At 51.0% G+C, this 26,519-nt stretch overlaps 1 protein-coding gene across 2 annotated transcripts in view; it reads left to right on the forward strand.

Annotated features, from left to right (window-relative positions):
- Window positions 1-279: 279 nt before the first annotated feature.
- Window positions 280-26,519, forward strand: part of CNTFR (ciliary neurotrophic factor receptor) — a gene marked incomplete at its 3' end in the record, with an annotated part of 197,725 nt that continues 171,485 nt past the window's right edge. Inside the window, exon 1 of one of the 2 annotated variants that reach the window (XM_084224802.1) lies at window positions 280-400. The remainder of the gene's footprint in view (window positions 401-26,519) is intronic. The other variant, XM_084224801.1, reaches the window with a different exon arrangement.

Below are 26,519 nucleotides of genomic sequence, written 5' to 3' on the forward strand. Positions count from 1 at the left end.
CCAGCTCCTGGCCATTCTCATTTAATTCCCTGCAAGCTGGAGACATGCATCCTGCTCCAGCTCAGTCTGGAGCTGGGTGTGCGCCTGGGGAGCCTGTCTCTCAGCTCTGTCGTTTATTATTGCTGCCGCTGCCATTATGCCTGACAAATGAGAGTTGCTGAGTAATGTGCTGTTTGTGTGTAAATATCTGAGTGCTCGCAGCTGAGCTCACTCCTGCCACTTTGCAGGAAGCCATCTCAGCACCCTTCCCCTGTGAAGACCCGGGAGTGCAAAAGCGTCCTTCTGCGGGGACCTTCCCACCGCTACCGCCAGCTCTAGCCTCCGCTCTCCGCTGCTTCCCTGCCAGCGTGAAGCCTCCATCCTCTCCGGCTATCGTGGCAGCCCTTCTGCTTTCCTGAGTGTGAGTCAGGGGTGGGAAAGGGCTCTGTGTGTGTGTCTCTGTGTGTGTGTGTGCCTGTGTGTGTGTGAGTGCACCGCTGCTCCCGAGGGTCCGTGTCCGAGGCAGAGTGAGTTTTGGGGACTTGGCGTGTTTTGATGGAGACAGTCATGCATAACTAGGAAAGGAGTTTTTGGGTTGGTTTGGGTTTTTTTTCCCTGCCTACTCAGCCCTGTGTTCCTCCTCGTTTCATCCCAGTACTGATGAAGATGCTAAATTGCTCCTTCCCATATTGTTTTCATCCCATTTGCAGATCAGCATCCAACTGCCTCTTGCAGTCAGTACTTGCTCAGCCCAGCTAGGCTGATCGCAGCTTTTTTAATCTCCCCTTGTAAATCAATCCCTTCTGCCTCGTGATAATTTTTGTCGCTCATTTTTCTGAAATCCCTCCAATTTGTCCATTTTGTGTCGGTGACGTATGCCTGGCCCTAAACATGATGTATACCAGGCATGGCAGCGTGAGGGAAGGACACCTCCTCCCCTCCCACCCCGCTGGGGCTTGTGATGCTTTGTCAGCACTGAACTGAGTTACTTCCCCATTATTCTAAGCTATAGTCCCTGCTCGGTGTTGCAGAAGAAAGCAGCATACTCAGGTCAGTGCCCTGGGGAGAATTCCTCCAAATTTTGGTGATGGGTTACTGAGGTTTGGTTGCATGCTGGTAGCAGATGCTGGAAGGGGCTGGTGGTCTAGGTGTATTCCTGAGGTGCCTCTTCCCACAAAAACTAATAGATGAACAGGAGGGATGAGGAAAATAAGAGAGGGTAAGCTGGGCAGATGGGGAAACTGAGGCGCATGCATGCACATTTCCTGTGCACCTTTCCAGCCACGGCTCTTGCGTAGGTGCTCTGTGTGTGGGGTGTGGTTGCACTCGTTAGTGTTGCAGCTGGCATGGGCATTTTCCAAGGAGATGCCAGATCTTTGGTCAGAGCAGGCTGGCACACGGGGACACTGGGTTCTGGGCTGTTTTTGTTCATTGCTTCTCGTGCTTGTAGCCAGAGCCTGATGCCACAGGTGCTCTCATGGGGAAGAAACAGAGTAACAAAGTGCCTTGCATTCGTGCACTTTGAAGTTTTATCATGCCAAACCCTGAACTCCTAGGACTGAGCATTCCCATTCCCTGGAAGGGCCGTGCCCTTCCAGGATCTGTCTATTTTTAGGAGGAGTTGTATTCTGGACAGTGTCCACTGCAGATGCTCTCTGCCTCCTCCTCCTGGCCCTCCTCCAGGGACACCGTTTGGGCTATCTGCTGGAGGGGCCGATCTTGCCGGGGCTCCTCCAGAGCACAGCAGAGCAGAGCAGAGCAGAGCAGAGGTGGCACCGTGCTGGGCATGGGGACGCCTGGTGGGCTGTGGCTGCCCCGGGCTGCTGGGGAGGGACAGCGAGCTCACGCTGTCCCTTGCATGGCGCTGGGAATGGCGTTTCGCTGTGCTCCAGGTGCCAGCGGGACACGGTGGTTTCTGCACGGTGGGGACCAGCAAGGGTGTCGCCGGGGCCAGGTGGTACCCGGCGCTCGGCGGTGCCCGGTGTCGGTCCGTTCGCCAGGATGACACTAGGGGGCACGAGATCTGCTGGAATTCCTTTGTTGGGGATGGGAAAGGAGGCTGCAAAGCTGCTCTTGACCCTTCGAGCCCCGCGCATCGTTCCCCCGCACGTTTTGCAGGAATTACGAGTGTTAAACCCCACGAGCTGTCCCGGTAACTCATCCTGCCGCCAGGGCAGGACGCGGCTCTCCGGAGGCTGCTCCGCTGGCTCTGTCCGTCCCTGGCCGTGGAAGCGGCAGGATAGGGATGGAAACGGTCAGCCGGAAACATCTCCGAAGCAAGGAGGTGGATGCAGCCGTAGTGCCAGGGAATCTCCGGGGAATCTGGGAAATCCAGGAAAACACCTTAGCATGGTTTTAATGCCTCTCTAGAGGCGTTGTCCAGAGCAGGGATTAAGTTAGATTCAGGGCTGGCTTTCAAGATGCAGCGTGTTATGGTTTCATTTTCTGCTGGTTGTTAAATTCATGCATGATGTCTCCTCAGGGTCATGTTTTCCCAAAGCAGCAGAAACTTTAGAGAGTCTGATTTAATGAATGGTTCTGATCGATCTGAAACAGGGAGAGTGTGTGTGTGTGTGTGTGTGTGTGTGTGTGTATTATATATGTGTCCATCTACATATCTGGGTGGGGTGCAAAGAATATGTTTTTGAAGGTATGTTTATACATTTCTGCATACATCCAGCTGTAATATTGTCCTGAGTCCTTAAAATCTATTATTCCAGCTGTGAATGCGTGTATATATATATTAAAGCACTGTATACTGGAGTCTTTCTCTCTTGTTATAACAAACCTCACAGAAAGCAAATAAAGAGACATTGTTCTCATAGCAGGCTTTTAAGGGCTCAATATTTATCTTCTATGAATTTTGATAGTTTTTGTTCAGCATGTTTGCAGTTATGATGGTGGTGGGGGGTTTTGCCTATCTACTTCAAATTTTGTGCTGTTGGGAAACTGAAGACATTTGGATCATTTCAGCTTATTCATTAGGTAATGAAAACAGAAGTCAAGCTTCTGGATCGAAATGTTGGCACTTGATATCATTCTGGCATATTAATTTCTCAATGGTTAGGGTTTTTTCTAATGCCTTCTGTTGCCAGATACCAGGCTCCTTTGCTGGAGCCGTGCTTCTCTCTCGAGCCCCCGGGCAATATTTTTAGTAGGACACTGATGCATCGCAAACACTCCTGTACTCCGAGAAAAGGCTTTGCTGGCTGTTGTTGGAAGTAGCGCCAGGATGGGTAGAAAGGAGAGATCAGAGGAGGACGGTGCTGCCGCTGTGTCAGAACGTTTGCTTTGAGCCTGTGATGGAGGTTTTGTGTCGGGTCGTGCAGGTGCGTGCCTGTGCGAATGTGAGAGCTATTCCCCAGCTGGCTTCTGAGACAGGACTGAGGAGCAGGGGTTTATTTATTTTGAAATGCCTTGTGAATGGGAAGGAGGTCCGCGAAGAAGTGCCGAGTCAACTTTCAAGTCAATTAGGGATGTGTCTGGAGGTGTGAAGTGTTTGAAGAGGACAGGGTGATTTGTCTGAAAGTGTTACCTAATTAGAGGGTATAGTCAGGGCTCTAATTAGCCATGACACCCTAAAGATGTTATCAAAGCTCTCTTGAGGCATGGCTGGTCCAGAGCCGTGGCTGTGAGCTGTCTGGTCAGCGTGGCCGTGCACGGCCAGAGCTGCCGCCCTCTGGCTCAGAGGCAGCCCAGATGCTCGAAGAGGCTCTTTTCCTTTCAGGTGACTTGCGATACCCTCCGGGGCTGCTGCCAACGTTGAGTGATGTTCATAAAGTCACAGAATGAAAGGAAAGCCTGCAGCAGTTGGCAGAATTAATACTGGTGCCCACTATGTGGGAAATCTCCTCTCTTTTCCCTGAGGGGGATAACTTTCTGCTGCTCTCTGCCTGGGGGGGGGGGTGCTGGAGGAGGAGGGCTGTGAGGATTTGCATTAAGTGATGCTGTACTAACAGCTAGTGGAGGAATCGTGACCCCTTTCTTTAGCGTTTCCTGACAGAGGGGACATGGGATCAACTGAAATCTGGCTTGCCCAGACCTGGTTGTATTTAAATACTATGCAACACACCCTGTGAGGGGGAACTGGTGCAGGAAGCAGTACAAGAAGTGCTGGGTAAGAGGGAAAGGCTCCTGGGAAGGCTTTTCCCTGATATTGGAAGCAGCTTGCAGCCTGTCCCTGCGCTGGACCACGCCTGGGTGCTGGGTGGCTGTTTCCCTTTTGAGAGTGGGGCTGGGGGGTTGCTCCCTCTGGGGCTGCTCTCACTGCCTGCTGTTCATCTATCAAAACCATTGTTCAGTCAGCCCTGCGAGGAGAGGAGAGTGGGAGTTTCCCGTTTCCACCAGTGGTGCCAAGAGCCAGTAGGAGCCACCTGAAGCCAGGGAGTTAGCTGGTGGGTGAGGGTGGAGAGCAGGGCCCATTGCCATTCTCAGCAGCAGCGAGCAAAAGAATGCTCTCCTCTCTCAGGGCTGAGGTCCCCGTGGCTGTCAGAGCCCTCTGAATTGCCAGGAGAGAGCAGTGGGCAGCTCAGACCTCCTTGGCAGGAAGGAGCTACTGTTACTCCCCTTTCAATGGGAAATAAAATGGATCCTGGGGCAAGGATGCTCCCTGTGTGTTTCATCAGTGCAAAGGGGCTCTCTTTGCTTGTCTAGGTGGGATTGCAGCCCCCCAGATGCAAACACACAGCCAGGCACACTCCTGTGCTAACAATTACCGGGGGATGCGCCTGCTTTTAATTATGTGGGTGTTAAGCCAGTGAATTAATTTTGTTCACAAAGTTGCAGCCTGGTATTTTCCTACTGCTCCTGGTCTCTAGTGGCATTCCCAGACTCTGGAGCACATGTGCAAATAACTTGGGGACTGGGTCTAGTAACTGGGAGGACCGTGGCACACAGGGCTGTCCCAGGCAGCTCTCCCTGTGCTATTGCCGTGCTGTCCCAGTGCTGCAGGGGCCACGCTGGATTTTAGGGTTATAGGTGTTACAGGTGGTGGATGGGGAGCTGCTCCCTGTGCTGTGGTGTCACAAGCTGATCAGCACAGAAGGAGGGACCTGCACTGCTGCCCTCCTGCCTGGGGAAGCTGCCTGGGTTGGTACCTTGGCGCCAGGCATGAGATTTGGGTGTGAATTCAGTCGTGTGTAATGAAACAACCTTATCTCTGCTTTTGCTCTAGGTACACTCTGCACCACAGTCCTTTTGTCTACGGCCTGAAAATGCCGGTGATAATGAGGATACATCCTTTCTTGTGGTTAAAGTGTAGTTCTCAGAAGCAAAGGGGGGGCAGCCTGTGCTAGACTTCACCACCAATGTGTAATTTACCCTCCTCTGTGCCACTGAACTGAGGGCTTGAAAAATAAATATGTTAAAAGGAAGGAAAGACAACAAAAGACTGCTGGTGCTCTGAAATTTGATCAAAAAAAGCTCTGTCCAGTCCTCTGGGCTTCTCACTTAACGAAGAGCTCTAGAAATAACAGTGTTACAGTAAAGTGCACCCACCGATAACTGTGGGTTTGGGGACGGGACTGCTTTGTTCCTGAGGAACCAGGTTGAAGTTCATTTTGGGTATTTTCACTCCCCCCAGAGCGGGGGGGTTACTGTCACTCCATGAATCCAAAGCCATTCAAAGCTGCCTGGGACCTCTCCGCTTTGAAATCCTCGTCTAGCCTGCTGTCTCTCCCCAGCATGCCAGACACACATATGGGTGGGAGGCTGTTGGATTTGGGAGCCCAGCTGGTGGGGGTGGGAGAAGTCACACCGAGCTGCCGCCGCTGTTTCTCCCGGCTGGGTTCAGAGCGGTTTCCTCTCGCCCCACATCCCGGCCATGTGCGGGGCGGCCGATTGCCCACACGTGTTGCACAGACACGTTTCCGCGCTGCCTCTCGGTGCCTGCCCACCTATTTGCAGCTGGGGGAGCTGAAGCTGCTCTTTCTTGTGATTCGTCAAAAAAAGTCTCTCTCTGGATGGAGTTGTCTGTGCTTTTATTGACCTGGTTACGGGAACGACAGAGGCTTTTCCGTCTCCTGCACGCGTGATTTCTGCAAGGGCTCTGGAGCAGGGGCCGGCTCTTGCTGCTGGTGTGTTTCCAGTTCTCCTAACGTGATTAGTTTGACAGGCCCATTGGGTATGCTGGTGAGTCCAGTTTTTATTTTGTGCAAGAAAGTCAGACAGGGCACAGAGCACCAGCTAATGCTGACATCTGTGCAGGAGGGACAGATGTCAGTATTTTTGGACAGTATTTTTGGCTGTGCCTCAGACGTGCTGTGCCACCTGGCAGAAATCCCTTGCCCTTTTGATGGGGCATTTCTGTAATGTCCCAACTTCCTCACCATTTTGGAGACTCTTTCCTTGTATCTGCAGTTGCAGTTGTTTTGCCAGAAGGTGCAGTTTGAGCTCATTGAAACCTGGGTGCTGAGGACATTCCAGGCATGCCCCTGACGACTCTCCATGAAGGTGTCCATCCTTCACAAGTCCAACAAGCTACCATCAGTCATTCCCATTGGCACATTTGCCTGCTGGGCTCCAGTTTTGTGCGTGTTGCCATCTTCCAGCAATGCTGAGGCACACCATGTTTTTGGGGCTTGTTTAGATGGGAGGAGGGCTGGAATGGGGAGCAATGATCATCCCTACTCTGCAAGCTGCTTTTTGCTGTACAGACACATCTGCTCTCCCCAGCCCTCTTTGATCTGGATCAGCAGGTCCAGCTTCACCCTAGCTTGTTCAGCTGCAAAGCAAGGATGAAGAGGACTTTCCCCAGCAGCCATGGTGGGTCCTCAACTTCAGGGGCATGCAGCATTTGTGCTTCCTAGTTCTGGTAAATCTGTACCTCTGCTCAGGCCAGAAGGGGTGGTGTTTTTTCCCAAGCAGGGCTGCCTTATGCACAGGGGAGAGCCATTACTGCACAAATTGACCTGGTATCTCCCCAGAGGAAGGAAGGAGATGATGGCATGACTTACAAAAGAGCCAATGGCAAAGGATTTGTGTTGATGATTTTTACTTTGCCTATTCCAAGGAATTGATCTGGCCTGTCTTTGGGTGTAGGATCCAAACCAGAGGTTTAATTCACTGCACATCTGCATTTAGGCTTGGGAGGTTCCCCAAGGCTGTTTGCTGTGGTGCATTACCAGAGTCACCCTTTTACCCTGCCACTACTAGGGGTTGGAGGCAAGCATCATTCCCTTCAAAGAGGGGAAGCTGAAACCTGGAGTGGCTTTGGGATTTCCTTGAGGTCCCAGAGCAGAGCTGGTGGCAGAAAACCAGATTTCTTGAGTTGCTAACAGCTCCTGCCAGCTGTGGGACACATTAGTAAACACTTGAGCAGATCAAAGTAGGGCATCCGGCTCTTTGTGCAGCACTGTGCTTATCTGGCTATCTGTCTGTCTGTCTGTAGTGCTTCTGGCAGTCAAACCTAAGATGACATTTAAAGGCTTTACTTTTTTTCTCTCTTGCCAGTTTCAGATCAAATTTGCTGAGTTGTCAAGCTGAAGATTCTTTTCTCCCAAGTGCTGGCCCAGCAACAGCTCGCTCTGCGGCATCCCTGCCTCGGAGGAGTCCAGCTGGGCTCCTCCTGCCTCCCGTCACTGGCACTAATATGTGGGGGCTGGAGCAACAGCTTTGCTGGTGGACAGGAGAAAAGAAACAGATTTTCTCTTCCTTCTTCTCCCCATTGATCAGGCCATTCTAGGCTCAGTTAGCAGCAGCTGTTTGAAAACAGCAGACAGAGCCAGGTTTGCACTGAAAAAGATGTGTTGGGGTGGAGAGGGCAGTGGTGGAGGCTTGCAGGCAAACCCTTCCTCCTCCCTAAGCCTGACCTAGGTCTCAGAGGCAGGCACGTGTGCCGTGAGCTGGTGGGTCTCAGCAGAGTCCCAGCAGGCTGGGTGTCTGTCTTGAGACAGCCAGGACGAGTGGCACTCATCAGCCTCTCACCCACTGGGTTTCAGCAAGGAAGGCGAGCGCTGTCCTCGTGTGTGGTGAGGAAATTGCTCCCGTGTCCCTGGAGGCTGCCACTCCAACACTTAGCCGTGCTCTGCTGGTGGGGAGCGGCACCAGAGGATGCCTCTCTTGCTGCTGTCTGCCTTGGGGACAAGCACAGACGTGTCTCCAGCTGGAAGTCAGCTTGGGGAGTGGAGAAACCTCCCCAGAACATGCATTTGCAAGCTCTGGTGTGTGGCAGTCCCTCCCAGGCAGTCACAACCTCCTGCCACTGTGTGAGTGGGAAGCCTCCGTGCCTACCTCCTGGCATGAGGAGAGGATGGTGCTTACCCTTCTCTGGAATAGGGAACCAGGAGTAGCTGCAGGTGCTGGAGCTGGAACCAGAGCCATCCCTCGGTCCCAGCACCAGCAGCCAGCTTCATCTTTAGTCCTTGGAGCATTTTTGAGGGCTTTGTGCAATGTGGTTTCAACTCCATCCTTTCCTCCTGTGCAAGGCTCCTCCCTGAGCAGGCACAGTGACAAAGTCAATCCTGAGACAGCTGTAGTTCTCTGGATTTTGCCAGCCTCTGACCTTCCACTTTACATTCACCAGACCCTGCACAGTGCCTGTGGGGAGCTGTCTCAGCTGTCCCTGAGCAGCATCTTTCAGCAAGGATGGCAGTTCAAGAGGGACCCCCATAACTCAGTGGGTGCTGCCAGTTTAGCCCAGCCAGTGGCCCTGTGGCAACCCCAGCTGTGCCTGTGGGGGATGTCAAGCAGCTGCTAGACAGCAGAGACACAAACTGACCTGCACCCTGGCTTTTCAGGGCAGGGTCAGGCTATGTGGATGGAGTGAGGCTGTGTGACACAAGCACTTACAGCACTGGCTTCAGTGACCAGAAAAGCCAGAGGTTGCTCTTGTTACCCAGACTAGGAGATGGAGGAATTTATTACTTGTTCTAACTCCTTTCCAGAAGTAGCTCAGATGCCTCAGCAAGAAGCAGCTCTCTAAAACTGAGACAAAGAGCAAAGGATCTTTCCTTTTGCTGTGTCTTGGACAGTTAACCCTTTTAGCCATAGCCTGTTCAGATGGCGTGACCAGGCTCCATGGGACTCAGGATCATCTCTCTGGAGACACCTTTGTGCATGGCCATGCCCACAGAGCAGTAGTGCTGAACCCTTCCATCTGCAGATTTGGGATCTGCCCTGGGTAGAGACTCTGCCTCAGTCCTGCTCAGTTTGAAAGCTCTGCCTGATCACTGTCTCCCCAACAACTGCTGCCGTGAACATTAATTTTTCCCAGATTTTTGCTTCCCTTTGAATATCTCTGCTATGGATCATTTTCCTTGCATGTGTTAGCTGCTATTTTCACAAAGATGAAACTTGTGCTATTTCCTGCCTGTCCTTCTTTGCTTTTTCTTGCTCCCTTTTCTGTCATGCCTAAAACCACCCTGGGCTTTTTTTCTGCTCACTTCAGAAGAAACTGCCCCTCTTCTTCTGAAAGGTCATAAGATGGGAAGAAAGGGCCATTTAAAATCTGAGGAATCCTGTCCACCCACATCGTGCTTAGCACGTCCCCCGCTGGAGAAAAGTGTCTGACTCCTGGGGTGGGAGGATCAGCCAGGTGTTCTGTGGACAGGGAGAGCCTTCCAGGGCAGGAGCAGGCTGCTGAGGCTGTCAGCAGTTTGTGAGGGCTGCAAGGTGAAGCTCCTGGCTGCAGCAGGGATGGGAGGGGATCTGGGAGTTCCTGTTCCAGGAGGTCTGAAGAAGCACACAGGATGGGGGCTGAGGAGGAGGCAGCAAGGTCAGGCTGGATGGGTAAGAGGGGTGTCTTCTCTCTGGTGTTGTAGCTGGGGTTCCATGTAGGGAAGCAGGGTGTGTAAAAATTAGTCAGTTTGTCCTTTAGCAGTGTTTTTCCACCATTCTCTGTAGATTCCCAAGTGGAAACTTATTTTAGGCTTGAAGCCACCCCAATGCATTTTGTTTGTCTAGCTGTGGGTGCTGTTCAAGCTGAGTCTGTGTGGGGAGTATGTGATAACTTCTTTTTAATGTCTCCTTCTTCAGTTCTATGCTCCTTAATTGATATTTGTAGTCTTTTATCTCTTCCAGCTGCTGCACTTGTCTCTCCTGAAGGAGAGTGATGCTGCAAAGAGTGGGACAGGTTTGCTGCAGATCCTCAGGCCCTGAGCTGGGGACAGAGCATCCCCATTGTTGGCTCCTCTTGCTTTGCCCTAGTCCTCATGCTGCACTGTGGCATTTTTAGAAGCCATGGGCAGTCCTGTTTGCGGGGGGAGACTGACACAAGGTTCCAAGAGGATGGAGTAGAAAGGTTGCTTTACCTGTCTGGAACAATGATCCCCTTTGTGCACTTTATTTTTTTTTTTTTTAAGACCTCACCTTCCTTGTACCCTGCCTCAAAGAAGCAGGAAAATACTGCTTTTCCCAAAGCCAGGTACCAGGGGACCACTGCCTCATGCTATAAGCTCAGGAGTCAGACAGCAGCTTCAACACTAAATATATCTGCCTCTGTAGCTCTCGGCTTTTACAAAAATAAATCTTAAAGAGGTAACTTTTTGCTGTGCAGTTCTCAAGGCTGGCTCTGCTGTGGTTTCCACTGAGATAGCATTTGGCTAACACAGCCAACCAGGAGTGGAACAGGCCTGGAGCTGTATAGAAAGTGATTAAGATAAGGCAGGGTTATGATTTGCCTGTCTGATCCAGAAGCTTTGTGCATTATTTAGTGTGTGTAGCAGGAGGTCAGTAGCCTCCTGATAATTTTCATTAGATTAGTCAGGCAGGATAATCACCTGCTCAGGAAAAAACCAACTCAACACTGTCTGTTCAATAGTTGGGGTTTAACTGAAAATAAATAGTCTTGTAATTATAAGGACATTGTCAAGGTCAAGAGGCTCAAAGATTCACTTTCTTTTTTCCTCTGGTATGTTTACAGAGATCCTGCAATTCTTTGTGAGATTTTTTTTTTCCTCCCTTAAATTCAAACCGAGATCTTCAGGGCTCTTAAAAGAAATTCAACACTTCCACAGCAGTGGACGTGAGTGGTGTTGCAATAGCCAAGTGGTACTTGTGCCCTGCTGCAGCTGAGTGACCCCATGCTAATGAGCAGGGCACTTGCAAGCAAACTGGGAGTGTGTGCAGCCAGCCCAAGCAGAACTAAACCAGAGTAGGAATGCTCTCCCCTCCCCCTCTGGGCTGACTGTGGGATGGATCCAGCCTAGAAGAATGGGTCCTGCCAAGCAGGCAGAGGATATCCCCTCCCTGGAAGCAGTCAGCCCAGCCCAAGTGCCACCCTGTTGAAATGAGGGTGTGCATTATCTCCTGTGGGTGTCTTTTCTGCTGTAACTAGCTGAGGCTTTCGGAAAGCCCAGGAAAGAAGAGGTGGGAGTGAAGCTGATGCCATAATCAGGACCAATGGGTTCTGCAAAGGGTGCTTTGCTGAAGAAACAGATAGGTTATTAAAGCTGGGGTTGGTGCTTGTGGAGTGCCAAAATGCCTGCCCTTTTTCCCCCTAGAAGGGGTTGTGCTTGCTATTTATCTTCCTCATACAACAATAAAGCCTAGAGGGACCTTTGTAATCTTCTTAATCTGTCCAGCTGCAGGACTGGTGCTTGCTGGATGAGACCTAGGAATTGCTTGCAAGTGCTCAAGGTAGATTCAAAGCTGATGGTACTAGCCCAAGGTGATGGAGAGCTTGCTGTGTCCATGCTGATGCTGTGGCTCCTTGGCAGTATGCTGCCGAAGCAGGTAGCCTTATGTGGGAAGTGTGGGAAGCTCTCAGCTCTCTGTCCTGAGCTCAGCTGTGAGTCAAGAGAGCTGCAGGGAGCCTTCAAACATGGTAACCTATATGGCAGAAGAGGCAGGGTTTGCATTCTTTGCTGGCTGTGCATGCCTCTACCACGGAAAAACAGAGCTGATGCTGTGGCCACACGAGCTAGTTAGTGCCCTGAGTCCTTGCTGTTTTTGTTTTGTTTTGTTCCCAGTCTAATTGCTCATAAGTGGGGATTCTTGTCATCAGAGCTGGTGGGGCTTGTGCTCAGCCCATCTTCACTAAAAATCTGCTGCTCTGGCTCTCTGTCACAGGCTTTGACAGATGCCCAGGGGAAAGGGAGGGCATGGCTTGGCCTGATATGCCAAGTGACTGATGCTGTGGTCTGATGACTGATGCCACACGTCTGCAGCAGGCGCGCGGGTGCTCCCTTGCTCTTCCTCCGCAGGAGATGGGAGGAGAGGGGGTTGCCTTGACAGCTTGCTTTGAAAGCAAATTACTCCAGGGCTGGATTTCTTCTCTCCCCTTCCCATCATCTTCCATCCCCCCCCCCCCCCCAATTTCTTTTTTGCTTGACAGAAAAAGCATAACTCGTCTTTAATTGGTGCTTTGTGCCTGTCTCCTGACAGAACTCAGCAGAGAGGGGGCTGGCTGGATCAAAACAGCTTGAAGTTGTGAGACTGTTATATGTCTGGCCTCCCTGTTTAAAACAAAAAAAAAACACCCTCAAGTTTTATTTCCAGCCCCCCTCCCTGTTTTAAGCCAATTCCTGGTGAGCCATGAAATCAAGCAGCGGATGCTGCTCCCAGTGCTCCTCAGACATCCCATCGAGGAGCGCGACTGGCCCGGGGAGCACGCGGCTGAGCACGGCACACCCCGCACCTGACCCTCCCCTGAGCCCGGGGTTTGGAGCATCTAATTGCCATGTGTGTGGAAGGTTTCACACCGCTTCGTCATCTTACAAATAAGACCTGCCAGTGCCTAGAATGCAAAACAAATGTTGCATGGCGCATCAGGGAGTGAAGTGGTCTGCGCTCCTCGGGCGGCACTGCAGCAGGGTGGCAGCAGGGGGAACAGACCTGGCCATGAGCTTATTCAGCAGTGCTTCCTATGAGGGCAGGGCCAAAGCAGCGTTAGAGCAGTGCCCCGGGTCCCTTTAACTGCCCTGTTGTGGTTTCTCTCTCTGTTGAACATCTGCAATTTTAAGAGGCCAGGTAACGTCTCCTGGGGGTGAGTGGGGTGATGGGTGCCCTTGCGATGTCTTCAAGCTCCAACTCTGACAGAAAACACCCTTATGAGACCCCCTGGAGCTTTTGCAGGCTGGGCTCACCCTGGTCTTTGCAGAGCAAAATCACAGAATCATAGAATGGTTTGGGTTAGAAGGGACATTAAAGATCATCTCATTCCACCCCCATGCCATGGGCAGGGTCTCCTTCCATTATCCCAGGTTGCTCAGAGCTCCATCCGGCCTGGCCTTCAACACTTCCAGGGATGGGGCACCCACAGCTTCTCTGAGCAACCTGTGCCAGTAGTTCAACATCTTGTTTGCTGCAAGACATGGCTCCTGCCTGGTCAAGCGCTCCTCTCTCCAAGGGGTTTCAGTTCCTCTCCTGGATTTCTGAAGAGGCTTGGGTGTCTCCTATGTTGCCTGTTCCAGCCCTGCCTGTTGGGTGGCTTCCAGGGATATAAGGCACCGACAAGATGTGTCATTGAGGTCCTTTCCAGTTGGGTCTGCCCCTGTGCAAGACAGCAAGAAAATTAATTGTTTGGAATTGTTTGTTTGTTTGTGTATGTGTGTGTTTGTTTGTTTGTTTGTTTGTTTCTACTCTGGGGTGTGCAGGTGTTTCTGCCTTTCCCCAGCCAGAAGCAGGGACAGGACATCAGCTTGCAAACTGTTCCTGGCTGGGAACTCTGCTGGGCTATTCCCCTAACTCTGCTTTTAGTGCAGACCAGCCCTGGTGCAGGTGGGGCAGAGGCCATTGCAAGTGGCTTCACAGCAGTTGCTTGTCCTTTCTGAGGCATCAAAGCAAACCTGAAACTGGGGGTGACACTTCTGTAGGTGTCCCTGGGGCTCCTAGTAGGATGATGGGAAAAAAGCACAAAGTGATTTGTAGCTAAATATTGGCAATTCCACTAGCACCTCCAGGAGCCATGCCACTATTGGTACGCAGCGCTTCAGGGTAATAGGCAGGCTGGGAAGACTTGGAGGAGGATGCAAAGAGGTGAATATTTGCAGCTGGAGGCTTGGAGTAGTCTGAGCAGGGTCTGTTTGCCCGAGGAAGGCAGCTGCAATGAAGGCATGTGCAAAAGTGGGAGCCTGGAGGAGCTGGGTGCAGTCAGAGGGGTGGAGTGGTGTTACAGGGGGTGTCCTTGAGCCAGGGAAGCACCATGGTGAGCAAATGATGGTCAGGGTGAGAATATAGTTGTTGTGGAGACTGAACTGGTAAATTGGCTTGTCCTGGGCTGAACTGGAAGTGACAGCTATGTCTCCATGAGGAGCCAGACTTATATTGCTGCAGCTACTTCACACAGCCACCAAAGGGCTGTGAGTGGGGTCTTCTCAATATTTGTTAGGTGTTGAGTACAGAGGAGGAGGGAAAGAGCTGGAGCTGAGTCCTGGCAGGATTGATGCAAGTCCAGAGTCACGTCACTGCCCGTGGTGAGCTGTGGTGCTGCAGAGATCTTACTCCACTCTTGGGACAGGCAAGGAAGGGAAACACCACCTGAGAGAGACCAAAGCCCTGGTGGGCTGCATGTGCTGGGGATCTTTAGATTGTGGGCAGGGCTGGAAGCCCAAAGGAATAGGTATTTGAGGGAAACAGACCTTTTGAGCTTGTTTCTTATTACAGTCTCCATGGGAGCTGTGGACCCTCTTATGGGAGGGAAGGAAAAAAAGTATCAGTTCCATCACAGTAAAATCCTCATTTGCCAAATAATCGCATCCAAGGCTGTCTTCACTCTGCACTGTAGCATTTTTCTTCACTTTTTTGGGGACTGTTCCAAGCATTCTCCCTCATGGGTGGTCTTGCTCCCCCATCCACAATGCTTCTTGCAGCCACCCAGAGCCTTGTTCTCTGCTCTGGGTTGAGCAAAGCATTGATGCTCTGGGTTGTCCTTGTTTCTGAATTTGTACAGTCTATTCAGCAGATCATTATTTCAGACCCTCCCCAGAGCTGGCTGTGTGGGAGAAGCTGGCAGCCACATTTGAGGGCCACTTCTGTCCCTGGAACTTTTAGTTCCAGGTCTGCAGCCTCGGGGTTCCCACCCCATCATGCCAACTGAAGTGCTTGCCCTACCCAGGGATGTCTGGAGAAGAGCAGAGCAAGGTGCTGTAACCTGGTAGTTTAGGTAGTAATGCAATCTTTTTTTGCTTTTCCTTTTACTTCAGCTTTAGTTACTGTTTTCTTGACAGTGGAAAATAACCAGTGTATACCTATTAAGTTCCTGAGAGGTCTTAACTTTATTTCTAGGCTGGAAACACCGTACTCCATATGGCAGAAGCTGAGGGCTGCAGTACTCCCAGCACTGCCCTGTCACCTCTGGGGAGCAGCCCACTGCTTCTACGGCACAGATGCTTTGTTGGTATCTCCTTGTTCTTGCTGCTAGGTGTGTGATGGGCAGTGGCTCCCCAGCAATGGGTCTGGAGGCAGGAACGTGGGGCAGAGCAATGTCCTCCGGCAGAGGAGGTTGTGTTAGGAGCTTTTGGCGCTGTGCTTTGCTGTGGGGACCATTTTTCTGCCCCTTCAGCCTGCTGAGAGCTCAACCTCCTCCAAGCTTCTGACGTGCGTGCCCCTCCCAGGTGGAGAAAGTGCAGGGGCTAGAGGAGGGGATGGCCTCTTGCTGGATCCCTCCTCGCAATCGGTGGGATTCAAAGCTGGGGAGGGAGTCCCTCTGGCAGAGTTAGTGGGGAGCCCTAATTGCCCCTCTTCCCAAGGCTCCCGCGCGTGTTAACGACCTGTAATGGGACGGGTTGTGCTAGCCCATTAAGCCCCAATGGGGTCCTTGTCGACTTAAAAGTGTGAGGAATTTCACTCAACCGTGTTAAAACACTTCCACCCCCTTTAATAGCTTCACGCATTGATTTAACCCCATGGCACCTGGGGTTATTGGCTGGGAAAAGCCATCTGGCTCCCCAGCCTCCTGCCCTGCCTTCACGCAGCTACCTTGGCCATCATTCGCATTTCTGGGGGATCTTATTAGCGGGAGGGCTGTCCGGGCTCTTGGCTTTGCAGTGCTCCTGGTGGCTGGCTCGGCACAGTCGGTGTGGGAAGCAATTTCCCTCCCATCGCACTGAGCGTGGTCTTGCTTTGCTGCTTTTAATGAGAGTACTTTTGCCCTGGCTTGTGTCAGCTGCAGCCCACCTGTGCTGCCAATTACTCCAGCGAATCTGGTGTGACCTGCCGGGCTGGATGTCCGAGGTTTAAGTGTTTCTGAGCTGCAAGGTGTGAAAAATCTCACCAGTGTTGAAACGGCAGGGTGGGGGAGCGGCTTTCTGGGTTATGAAAGACCTGAGGACATGCTGGTATCAGGTGCTGTTGATCTCCGGGGAATTTAGAGAATCAAGGGCTCGGTAATTGCAGGCATGTTGCCAGCATGTTGAGAAAGAAATTCTTAATCACGGGCTGTGTGCCCTAATTCTTTATTAATTTTTTTTTCCTAGTAATTGAATTAGTTGAATGTGTAGTGTAGCACCTCGCTGCCTGGGTAGGCTGGGAAGGACACACACACAGGCTGAGGTGTGCCTGTGTGCAGACAGACTGACAGGGCTCTGTGGGAGTGGCACAGCCGTTCTGCTACATAAACACGATGCATCTGTCACACATTTCCCTTTTCTGGAGAAGCTGGTGTGCCAGCCAGCGTGTGCCCTGCTCACGCTGGCCCAGGCACCGTCCAAGATCAGCTCTCTGCAGTGCCCATGTAGCCATGACTTCCTTCTGGCTGGTGCCTGATGCTCAGATTCTTCCTGCCTCCTTCTAAAAACTGTTGTTATTGCCATGGTTTGAGTCATTGCAGGGCAGGTTTGAAGGGGAATATTGGCTGGGTTGGTGTTAGCCCAGATTTGTTTTTTATCTTGCACAGGGCAAAACGCAGATGTGGGGTATGGAAATTAGGGTAGCTGGGGTAGTGCTAGGGAGTGAACCCTGTCCTGGGGCCCAGTGTCCCTTTTGTTGTTTATGCACCAACAAGCAACTCCCGTGTGTAAATACACTGATGCCTGAGGCACACATTTAGAGCTTCAGCTGGCTCTCTCTCCTCTGGTAGGGCTCAGCAGCTGAAAGCTGGGAAAAGATGCAGCATTTTGGATGCTGGCTGGGCTCTGCAGCGGCTTGGAGGTGCTATGGTCCCACCTGGGTGCAGAGCAGGAAGCACAGCCCATGGGGAGAGCAGTCCCTGGCAGCACAGCTGCAGGTCAGACATGTCACAGCAACAGCAACTTGTGTTAGCTCTAACTCTGTCGAGGTTTCTGCTGTGGGGGAGAGCTTGCCTATAGCAAGCAGCTCTCAAAAGGCTGCACCAGGGTACTTAGTGAGTTTTAGGGCAGAAGTTCTGCTGGCTCTTGCCCTTTGTGGGATCAGCTGTCTTCATGTTTCATTCAGAAGTCCTGTGCTCCCTAATAATACCTCTGCAGTTAGATGCAGGGAAGAGAGCTACAAATATTCAAGGTGGGGCAATTACAGGGAGACCAGTGAATGAGTGAAGAGTGGTGTGCAATCTCCCTCCTCAGAGCAGGGGGGCAGGGGGGATTGATGCATTTAAAAGAAATGGGAAGATACTGTTGGTGAAGTGAAGCCTGTTTCAAAGGCTTAAACCTGCTCTGGACACCTGTGGCACAGCCTGGCCTCAGGCTTTTCTTTCTTGGCAAGGATATGTCTTGTACATGGAAAGCTGGTCTGAGTGACCTTCTGCGTCTGGCTGTCAGAGGAAATGTGCTGAGTCGAAACAAGTGTTTCCAGAGCTGAGTGCTCAGCTCGGGGTCTGTTTATCTCCATGCTGAGATGCTGGGGTTGTCAGCCAGGCTGTGGTCCTTCTCTAGTGCCTGGGCTCGATCCCAACCCAGGCCCATCAAACCACTTGTGATGCGAGCTTCCTTCTGACTCTGAAGGTCAAATGGCTTGCAGCAGGGTGACAAAGGAGCCCTTGATTTCAAAGAGATTGTTCTTGTGCCTTGCCCTAGGAAAAGTCTCATGGGCCGGGATGCATGCTGGCTGAAAGGAATGCTTAAAATGTTCTTTCTTTGCTCCTGTCAAAAGCCCTTGCAAATGTGAATCAAAATATCTGCCTCAGTGCTTTCCTGCTGCATGCTTTAGACTGGCTTATTCCTTGAGAATAGCTCGGTCAGTGCAGCCAAATATCCCAGAGTTCTGTCCCTGGCAGTGGACAGTACTGGACATGCAAGGAATGGCATAATAACAGGGGGAGCATGTGCTATAACTCCATCCTTTAAAAGTCTCAAAAGTAGAGAGATTTTTCTTCCCTCTGCTGTGAGTTTGTCTAGGCGCATGGATTTTAAGAAAGCAAGTCCTGATCACCCACAGTATCACCACACCACCCACCCACCCTTGGGAAGAGCTGAGGACCTGGCTGAGCTGGCTTTTTCTCCTTCTTTCTGTGGGAGCTCAGCTGCTGTCAGGGTTGAGTGGGATACTCGTCCCTCACCCTCCACTGCTGCAAAGCCTGTGCTCCTGTACCTGCAGCTGCAAGGTGCCCTCCAGCAAGGCTCTGTGCTCTGAGGAGCCTTGGTGATGCTGTGCACCCCAGCTTCATGTGCATCCCTCCTCTGCCCAGACATGCCTTGTCAAGCGTCTCCAGGTACAGGTTTTATGCTGTATGACAGTAATCTGGTTGTACATCTTCAGCACTGATGTGTGACAGCTCTAAGATGAAGAACATCCCAGCTGCACCTCACAGAGGTTGTCCCTGTCCTTTTCTGTTCTTGGTGCTTTGTTCAACCTCTGCAATAAAGCAACTGAGGGTGCTCATACTGGGCAAATAAAATGTCAACATCTTGGCCTGAAAAATACCTCACAGATTTGTCTACACAACTTTAAATTCAGGAGAACCCATGAACTGGCAGCACCGGTTCTGGTAAACCTTTGGCAGTCCCCTTGTGACCGACCAGGAAGAAAAGGGTCGTGACTGTCATGGCAGAAAGTTCTGCTGGGGATGGAGTAAGGTTGTGATCGCCAAATTGATCATCCAGCCTTAGTCCGTTGGAGATGAGGTGCTAATTACTGTCGTCGTGTGTAAATTGAAGGCAATGTTCAGGCGCTGGGAGGCAATGACTCCGCTTATGCCCGGCAAAGGGCTTGCCAGTTGGAGCAGCCGGATTCGAAGGCTTCCTGCTCTGCTCCCGCTGCAAGTGCGGCTCTCTACCATCTGCTTGCCCTTGAGCTGCAGAACACAGCTCTTGGCCGGGGCAGGGATGCGCAGGGATGTTTGCGGAGCAGAGATGAACCGTGTTTTATCCAGAGGGCAAACACTAGCAGGAAAGATGCAGAGTGCTCCCAGCTCTGCCATTGTGCTTCACTGGGAGTGAGGCTGGGGCAGACAGGAGCGTTTTGGTGTTGCTCCCCAGCTGAGTGTAGCCTCTTGCTCCTTGTAAAGATCATGGCAGGCTGGTTCAGTGCGTTCAGGTCAGGATAACCCTAACCAGGACCTAGCCTGCAGATGTGGTGCATTGTCTCCTTGGTAGCAGTGTGCCTACATTCTTTTGGGTAACCAAAACCTGAGCGGCTGTAGCTCTTTCCTTACTGAAAAAACAAAGGACCTGCTGGCTCCTGCTCCCCACGGTGGGGCAGGGCCAGAGCAGCCAGTGGAGAGCATTAAGCCTTGCCCATTGCTGTTACATCTGGCTGTGAAGCCTTTGGGGGATCTCTCTGCTGCCTGTGCTGTGCAAGTGTAATACAAAATCCAATCTACTTAAGATGCAGGTCTGTATCCAGTCTCTCTACGCTGCAGCTCTGGGTCACAGATGGTCACTTAAATATCACAGGATTCCATCTGCCTTGAACTGAAGGAGGCTGTTTGACCCAGAGCCTCGGACCAAGATGCTGCACAGGCAGGTGAGGGAGGGAGAAGATCTTTTTTAACCTCTTGTTCCTTGTACCATCCCTTTGAAACGATCCAAGCTATTTAGGGAGTAGATGGGTCAGGAGGCTGGCAAGGATGGGAGAACGAGGATGAACTGTCACTTGGTGATGGTCCAGAGTACCCGAGGAGCTTATGCAGGGCTGCCCAGACGTTCCTGCTGGCGGAAGATGAAGTGTCTGTGCTGTCAACAGCTGATGGAGAGCCCCACTCTGACGCCTCCCTGCATCTGCTGGCCCGAGTGACCTTCCCTGGGAGAAAGGGACCTGCCAAAGGGTACTTTTGCTTTCCCTTCTGCTGTTTCCCACATTTGGATTGGGGATTTGGATTTGCATTTGATTGCAAAGATGCCACATTTCTCCAGCATCTTCCAGCTTCTGAGGAACAAGCGCGGGTAAGCCCAGCCAGTGCTACCTGCACCTGCCTGAAGCACCCACCAGTGCTTCCCTGAGAACTGAGAGGCATAGGACAGAAATGGCACAGGCTGCAAAGGAGCTGGTTGGTGTGCTTTGATCTTCTTCTCTTAAGCAGATCATGCAGCTGATCAGCAATCCTGGCAGGCTCCCTGTGACCGGGAGTGAGGGCATCGGGGCAGTGCAGGGAGCAGAGTGCAGAAGGTTTGAAAGGGCACTGGGAGGTCAGGGCTCAGATCCAGCCCGGGGTAGTGTCACCCCAGGCTCTCCCAGGTGATGTGCAGGAGGATATTGCTGTTGTGTGGGCAGATTGCTGTGATCCCTTTAGCAGGACATGGTCAGAGGCATTTAATTAGTTATCTGGCCCTAGATAGAGTGCTCAGTGCCCTGTCATGTCTGGCTGGGCTGAGGACAGCCTGGTAAAAGGTTACCTTGTGGCACAGCACAAAGTGGGTTGATTGAAATACTGAGGAGAGAAGTAAGCAAATCTCCCTTCCTGTTTTTTTTTTCCCAAATCCTCTTCTAATCAGAAGGATTAGACTGCTTGTTGGCATGGTAGTACTCTGAGTGTCCAGATGATAACTTCCATTCTTTTGTCTTCAGCAATGGAAAGTACCAGCTAGAAGTATGTTTGTAGGAAATTCACTGAAAAACAAAATTTTCTGATTCCCTGCCAAAACTGGTGGTTTCTTATCTGCCCTTTGGTTAGTCAAGACCTTAGGCCAGCAGAACCTCAGGTGGAACAAGCTCCTGTTTTAGTGCTTGAGTGCACAAGGGGACCTTGTCCTGCTGTTAAGGCTAGGGTCTGTGCACATCTTCTGCATTCTCTGCATCAAGGAAACAGTGGTAGTTTGACACCTTGGTTTTAAGGCTTCTCTCTTTTGTGGTCTGGCTGTGGCCATGAAGATCTGAGCCTTCAAGACTGCATTCCCTGACTTTTAAGGGCCACCTTGTCTCTTATGACAAAAATCCACGGGCTGTTATATGATATATTCCAACATTTTTCTGCTCACAAACCTGCTCTCCCTCTCCTACAGCTGCTCGTGTGTGCAAGTGCTGCTGTGTGGCTGTGAGGTTTTGCCTTTGCAGCAGTTTTTGGGCTGCTCAGTGAAGCCTTCAGGGTCTTGTGTTGGGGAGTGCTGGTCCTTGGGAACAACATGCTGCTGCACGGGGCTGGGATGGAGCACCTGGAATTCATCTCCTCCCAGCATGGGTTGCATTTCTCTCTTCTTTCAGTCAGTAATGCCTGACTGAGCTCATCTTGCTCAGAAGTTTGTGCCTGCCTTGCCAGCTCTGAGCCCTTCTAATACGCTTCCCCAGGCATTTATTCCTGTGCTTTCTCCAGAGCTGTCACCAGCTCAGAGCACAAATGTCTTCAAGATTGAATGCTCTCGTGTTATCATTTGGAAATACATGAGCAAAAAAGATTTTTGTAGGGAATGATAATGACCTTGATGTGTTTGCAGTCAATGAGACATCAAACTGCCTCTTCTAGGGCTCCTCTTGTGTGAGAAAGCTGAAGCCTTTCTTTTGGGGAAGGATCTCTTGGTTGGTCACACATTCTAGCAGTATCTGCAGCCACCAGACTCTTGTGATGGTTATTTGTGCTGGGAGGTGACTCTTTCCTTGATTCAGGCATTTTCTTACTGGGGACATTTCCTTAGGAAGGGAAGCTAAGGGGTGAAGGGAAAGGGTTTTCTTCTCCCTGCCCCCCAAACTGGGTCTCAGTGTTGAAGCATCCTGATGTCTCTCTAACACCTTGGATGTGTCTATGCCGTGGGATGCAAGCAATGGAGTGGCAGGTCTGTGTTTGCTCTCCCATTGCTCCTGGAAGCCTGGCTGTGCGAGAATCCACCTTCAGACTGGCAGCTGCCTGGCCCTCTGAGTGGTGCCACTGGCCAGCAGGCTTCAAAGCTGGTGGCCCACCGGGGTGCAGCGCAGGAACTGCTCTTGGCACCTTCTCTGCTGCACTTGGCTGCCAGCTCCGTGGTGTCTGCCATCCCTGCTCGGAGGGGACAGGCGTGCTGAGGGTTTGATCTTGCCAGCTGCTGGCAGAGGCACATTTTAATTTCTGTAATGGACCTGGTTCCTGCAGAGATGGTCCGGAGAGAGATAAATCACACGACTTGGAAAAGAGAGGTTGGGGCACCAGGTGAAGGAAGAGCCCATCTAGTTCCCATCCAGTTTCTTCCTCTGTTTCTTGTCTTTGCCAAGGCAGATATGCTTCCTGCAGTCCTGGATCCTTTCCAATACCTTATAGGTTACCAGGCTGGAGATGGTATAAATCACATAATTCACAAAGGGAAGGTGCCGAACCAGAGAGTTTGCTGGCCCTGATGGGAGCAGGGAAGGAAGAAAAGAGCAAAAAAGGGCTGAAGGGAGGAGGGGGGTGAGGTTTGAGTGAGTGGGAGATGGTTTTTGGGTAGGGGTGGATATGAAGCAAGCAGGAGCCTGATTCTCCATACAGAGAGGCTGATTAAAGGAAGGTGGTGTGTTGCTGCAGCCTGTCACTGCTGCTTCCCATCACTCCTTCCCCATCTGTCCCCACATTTGACACAGCAGCTGCGGGAGATGACTCGGAGGTGGGTGATGTTTCCAGATTTGTGTCTCCCACCATTCCTGAGAGGAAAACAGCACTGCTGGGGGTAGTTCCATCTGCAGTTACTCTCTGTCCAGGTCGGCCAGGCCTCTTCTGCTTCCGTGATTGAGACTAATGCTGTTTAAAAAAAAAAAAAAATTGCAGTCTGATTTTAGCATGTGGGCTGTGTGCAGCATCCCTTCTGGGTCTTCATGGCTCTCCTGGAGAGACGGACCTTGAATGTGCTGCCAAAGGAAATTCCCCCCCCCCCCAAGTATTCATGCTTATCTACATTTTTTCTGCTTTTCTACTAATGCCTTGCTGTTGAGCATAGGGCCTTTCTGCAGTGAGCTGGTGAAATGTGGTTCCCTGAACTTTTGAGAATTCTCCAAGTGGGGAGGAGCTGTGAGGTGCTGCGGTGAGACAGAGAAGTGGCCTGCATCCCATGTGTCTATCCAGTCACCTCTTGAGAGGCTCCAGCCAGCCATGGCAGCAGAGTAGAAGCAGAAAAAGCTTAGCAGCAATTAACTCCATGTGTAATGGCCAAAAAAAAAAAAAAAAAAAGCCATCCCCACCCACCCCCCACAAAAATTTAAGAAAATTACTAAAAAGGAAGAAAAACTTAAAAACCTCTTCCTTTTTCCAAGGACTTATTTTGTCAGACTAACCAGTGAGGTACTGCTGCCAAGGTTAGGAGGCAACCTAGAGAAGGGCAGGACAAAACCCCAAAAAGTCAATAGATGAGAATTGAGCTCTGGCTCTGATGCCCCAGGACTGCCCAGTTAAATTTACTCCAAGAGGATAAGCTCAAGGATGTAACTTGGGCCATGCAAATGCCCTAGTGCTTCGATATACTGGCCTGAGCACAAACTCTTGTGTCTTTGCAGGTCCTTCAAGAGATACTAAGTGGTTTTGGTTTGGTTTTTATGCATTCCCAGCAGCAGTTCTGCCCCTTATCCCTGTGCTGCACTTTCCTGTTTGCTTGGAGCTGATGGAGACCAGAATGTGCCTCGCAGCTTGTAATGAGCATGGATAATACAGATCAGAAGTGCTCTGGGAAATGATGTTTTCCTTCAATTATATGTGCTTGTTACTTGTGGCAAGGGCAGGAAGTGTCCCTGAAGGTGAAGGGTGGGTAGAGTTCATGCAAAACCAAAACAGCCTGTTTTGGCTGGTTCTTCTAGCCTCTCCTCCCTTCTCAGGGAGGTTTCTTTGCCCTGGTGCCCGGAAGCCAGGCTTGTGCTCCAACCTCCAGCAGGAATGGTTGCAGATGAGCACCTCGGGCAGTGGAGAGGGAGCACACAGCCTGCTCCGCTTGCTGCCCTGCAACGAGTCGCCTTCCTCTCTCCAGACCTGCTTTTGTTTTGGGTTTGTTTTTTTTTTCCTTCCCCACTCCTGCTGTATCTGCACAGGCTCTATCTAAATCTTTCCAGGCAGGGCCTCTTGCTGTGTGAGTGGTGCTGGAGCTGCTGTCCTGCTGAAGGCACTGGGAATGCTGCAGAGACACAGCTGCCAATGGACAGTGGGGACAAGGTGGCTCAGCACTCACCCCCCTGATGCTGAGTGGCAGCACTGCAAGCACACAGAAGTCTGGTGACCAAAGAACTTGTGTTGGTTCTAGCTGCCTTCAGGAGGAGGTGATGGGAAAGCTGTGATGAAACAGTGAAGGACTCTTGTGGGAGAAAAAGTGCCTGGGGCAGGATTCTTGCTGTGAGGTTGTAGGAAGCTTTACATCCCCAAATACCTTGCCCAGTTGCATTTTTAGGTTAATAATTCTGTACCTGGGGAAACTGAAGTAGACAGTGGACTTTGAAATGGGAGGCTCTCAGAGGTGTGAAGTGGCCCTGGAGAATTGCATCAAGAAGAGAACCAGGAAAGGAAAAAATTGTGAGAAGACATGCAGCAGTGAGAGATATAAAATTAAGAAGAGTGCTCATATGTGGATTTCTGCAGGCCTGGGAAGAACAGTCAAACCATTAAAAACTCATCTGCAAGGATGCTGCTAGATGTCAGAGAGGAGTGTGGATGCTCTGAAGTTCACAATGGGATGAATCTCTAAGTGTCAAAATGTCTGTGGTGCATGATCTCAGCCTTTGCAGCTGGTGATGGAAGGAAGGAGAAAGGCCTCTTCACAATCCTGCCAGGGAGAAGAAAATAGAAGAGAGACAATAAGTCCATTAAATAGAATTGTTTTCTCACCAATTTCTTTTCCTCTCTCAAATTGAGAGAGAGAGTAAAAGATTGAGATCCTTGCCATCTCTTTATACCTGTCTTTAGCAAGACTAAAAAAGCCCAAAGAGATGTGTGGGAGATTGGGAACAAAACATGACTATACAGAAATAGCTATTAAGGAAAGCTTGAGGGTACTTTGAAAGCATCTCAAATGCTTGGCTAACCTCAGCAAATACTCTTCAGGGCATTAAGGGAATTAATGATAGAATGTAAATAACTGTGTCCCTTCACTTTAAAAAAAGAAGGTAGTCTGGTGCCAGGGGTGTTGACAGTGCAAAGGACACCCCAGTCTGAGGGGCAAGAAGGGCTCCCAGTGAGCTGTCCCTGTCCCCACATGAAGTGGTGTCATGTCTCTGACTCTCACGTGCAAGTTCAGCTCCAGGATCTGAAATGGGATTACAGCCCCAACGTGAAAGATCTGTGCCATTTATTACTCAGCTCAAAGAGGCATCCCAGGCAGCCTTGCCTTAAAGGTGAGGTGACCTGCAGCTGGAGGGACGAGTGAAGACCAAGCTTTGGTGTTGCAGATGAGTTTGAGAGTTGCAGAGCTCCCCTGACAAAATTGGTTTCAATATAGAAGCAGGAATGGAAGAACAGTGAGAGTTCAAAGTGATGGTGAAACTCTTTGGATGCCTGTTCTGACCTTTTGAGGCTGCTGGTCTATCCAAAGTGATCTTCCCCTTGATCCAGTCAGGATGGCTGACTTGCATTTTGAAAGCAATATAATCTGCCCTCTCTTTTTCCACTGGCCTGACTCTGAGAACACGGGCTTCTCCTCTGGCAAGTCTTACACGTGAAATTTAGAGATAACAGAAGGTGCAGAGGGACATCTCAGGGTGGGCTGTCAGTAGATGCCCTTGGTGCTGTCATGCAGGCTGGCTTCTGGTTCATCCTTTTGGCTGCTCCAGGGCAGGGGACCAGGGCATCTCCAGTACCCATCATCCAGTATCTCTGTTACAGCTCAGGCCTGATGGGTGTGGTGGCTTTCAGATGCAGCTGAGACCTGGCCACAATACTGGCCTGCCCAGCCTAGTTCACCCACTTAAAGTGACCTGCAAGCTGAATTGTCTCCTTTGCCTTAGCTGTGTGGAATCTGGGCAGCCCTGGACGAGAGTCCCACTGACAGCAGAAATCTTCTCCCTGCCCTCTTGCAGGGGGTGATTAAGTCCTCTCCTGATCATCTCTTGGCTTAGTTGAACCAATCGAGCGCTCAAGCCTGTGTCTGCACAGCAGGCTTTCCAGTTCCCAATTCATTCTCCTAATTATTTTTGGAAGCTGTTCCACTTCCACAACCTCTTTTTTTTCACAAGTGTGGACACCAGCACTGGAGGCAGTAGCCAGGAATAGTCTCACTGTGCTCTAGCAAGAGCTAATACTAAGCTCATGCTGTTAAGGATAGTCCCTGGTGTATGCAGGGCATTTTTTCCCCTTAATTATATTACTGTGCTTGAACAGCTGACTTGTGTGTAGGAGCCACAGAGGAGATGTGGAACAGCATTTTAGGATATAGGAGGCTTGTTTAGGTTAACAAGTGGAC

This window comes from Fringilla coelebs (assembly GCF_963513975.1).
Source record: "Fringilla coelebs genome assembly, chromosome: Z".
In the NCBI taxonomy this organism is placed as follows: Eukaryota; Metazoa; Chordata; class Aves; order Passeriformes; family Fringillidae; genus Fringilla; species Fringilla coelebs.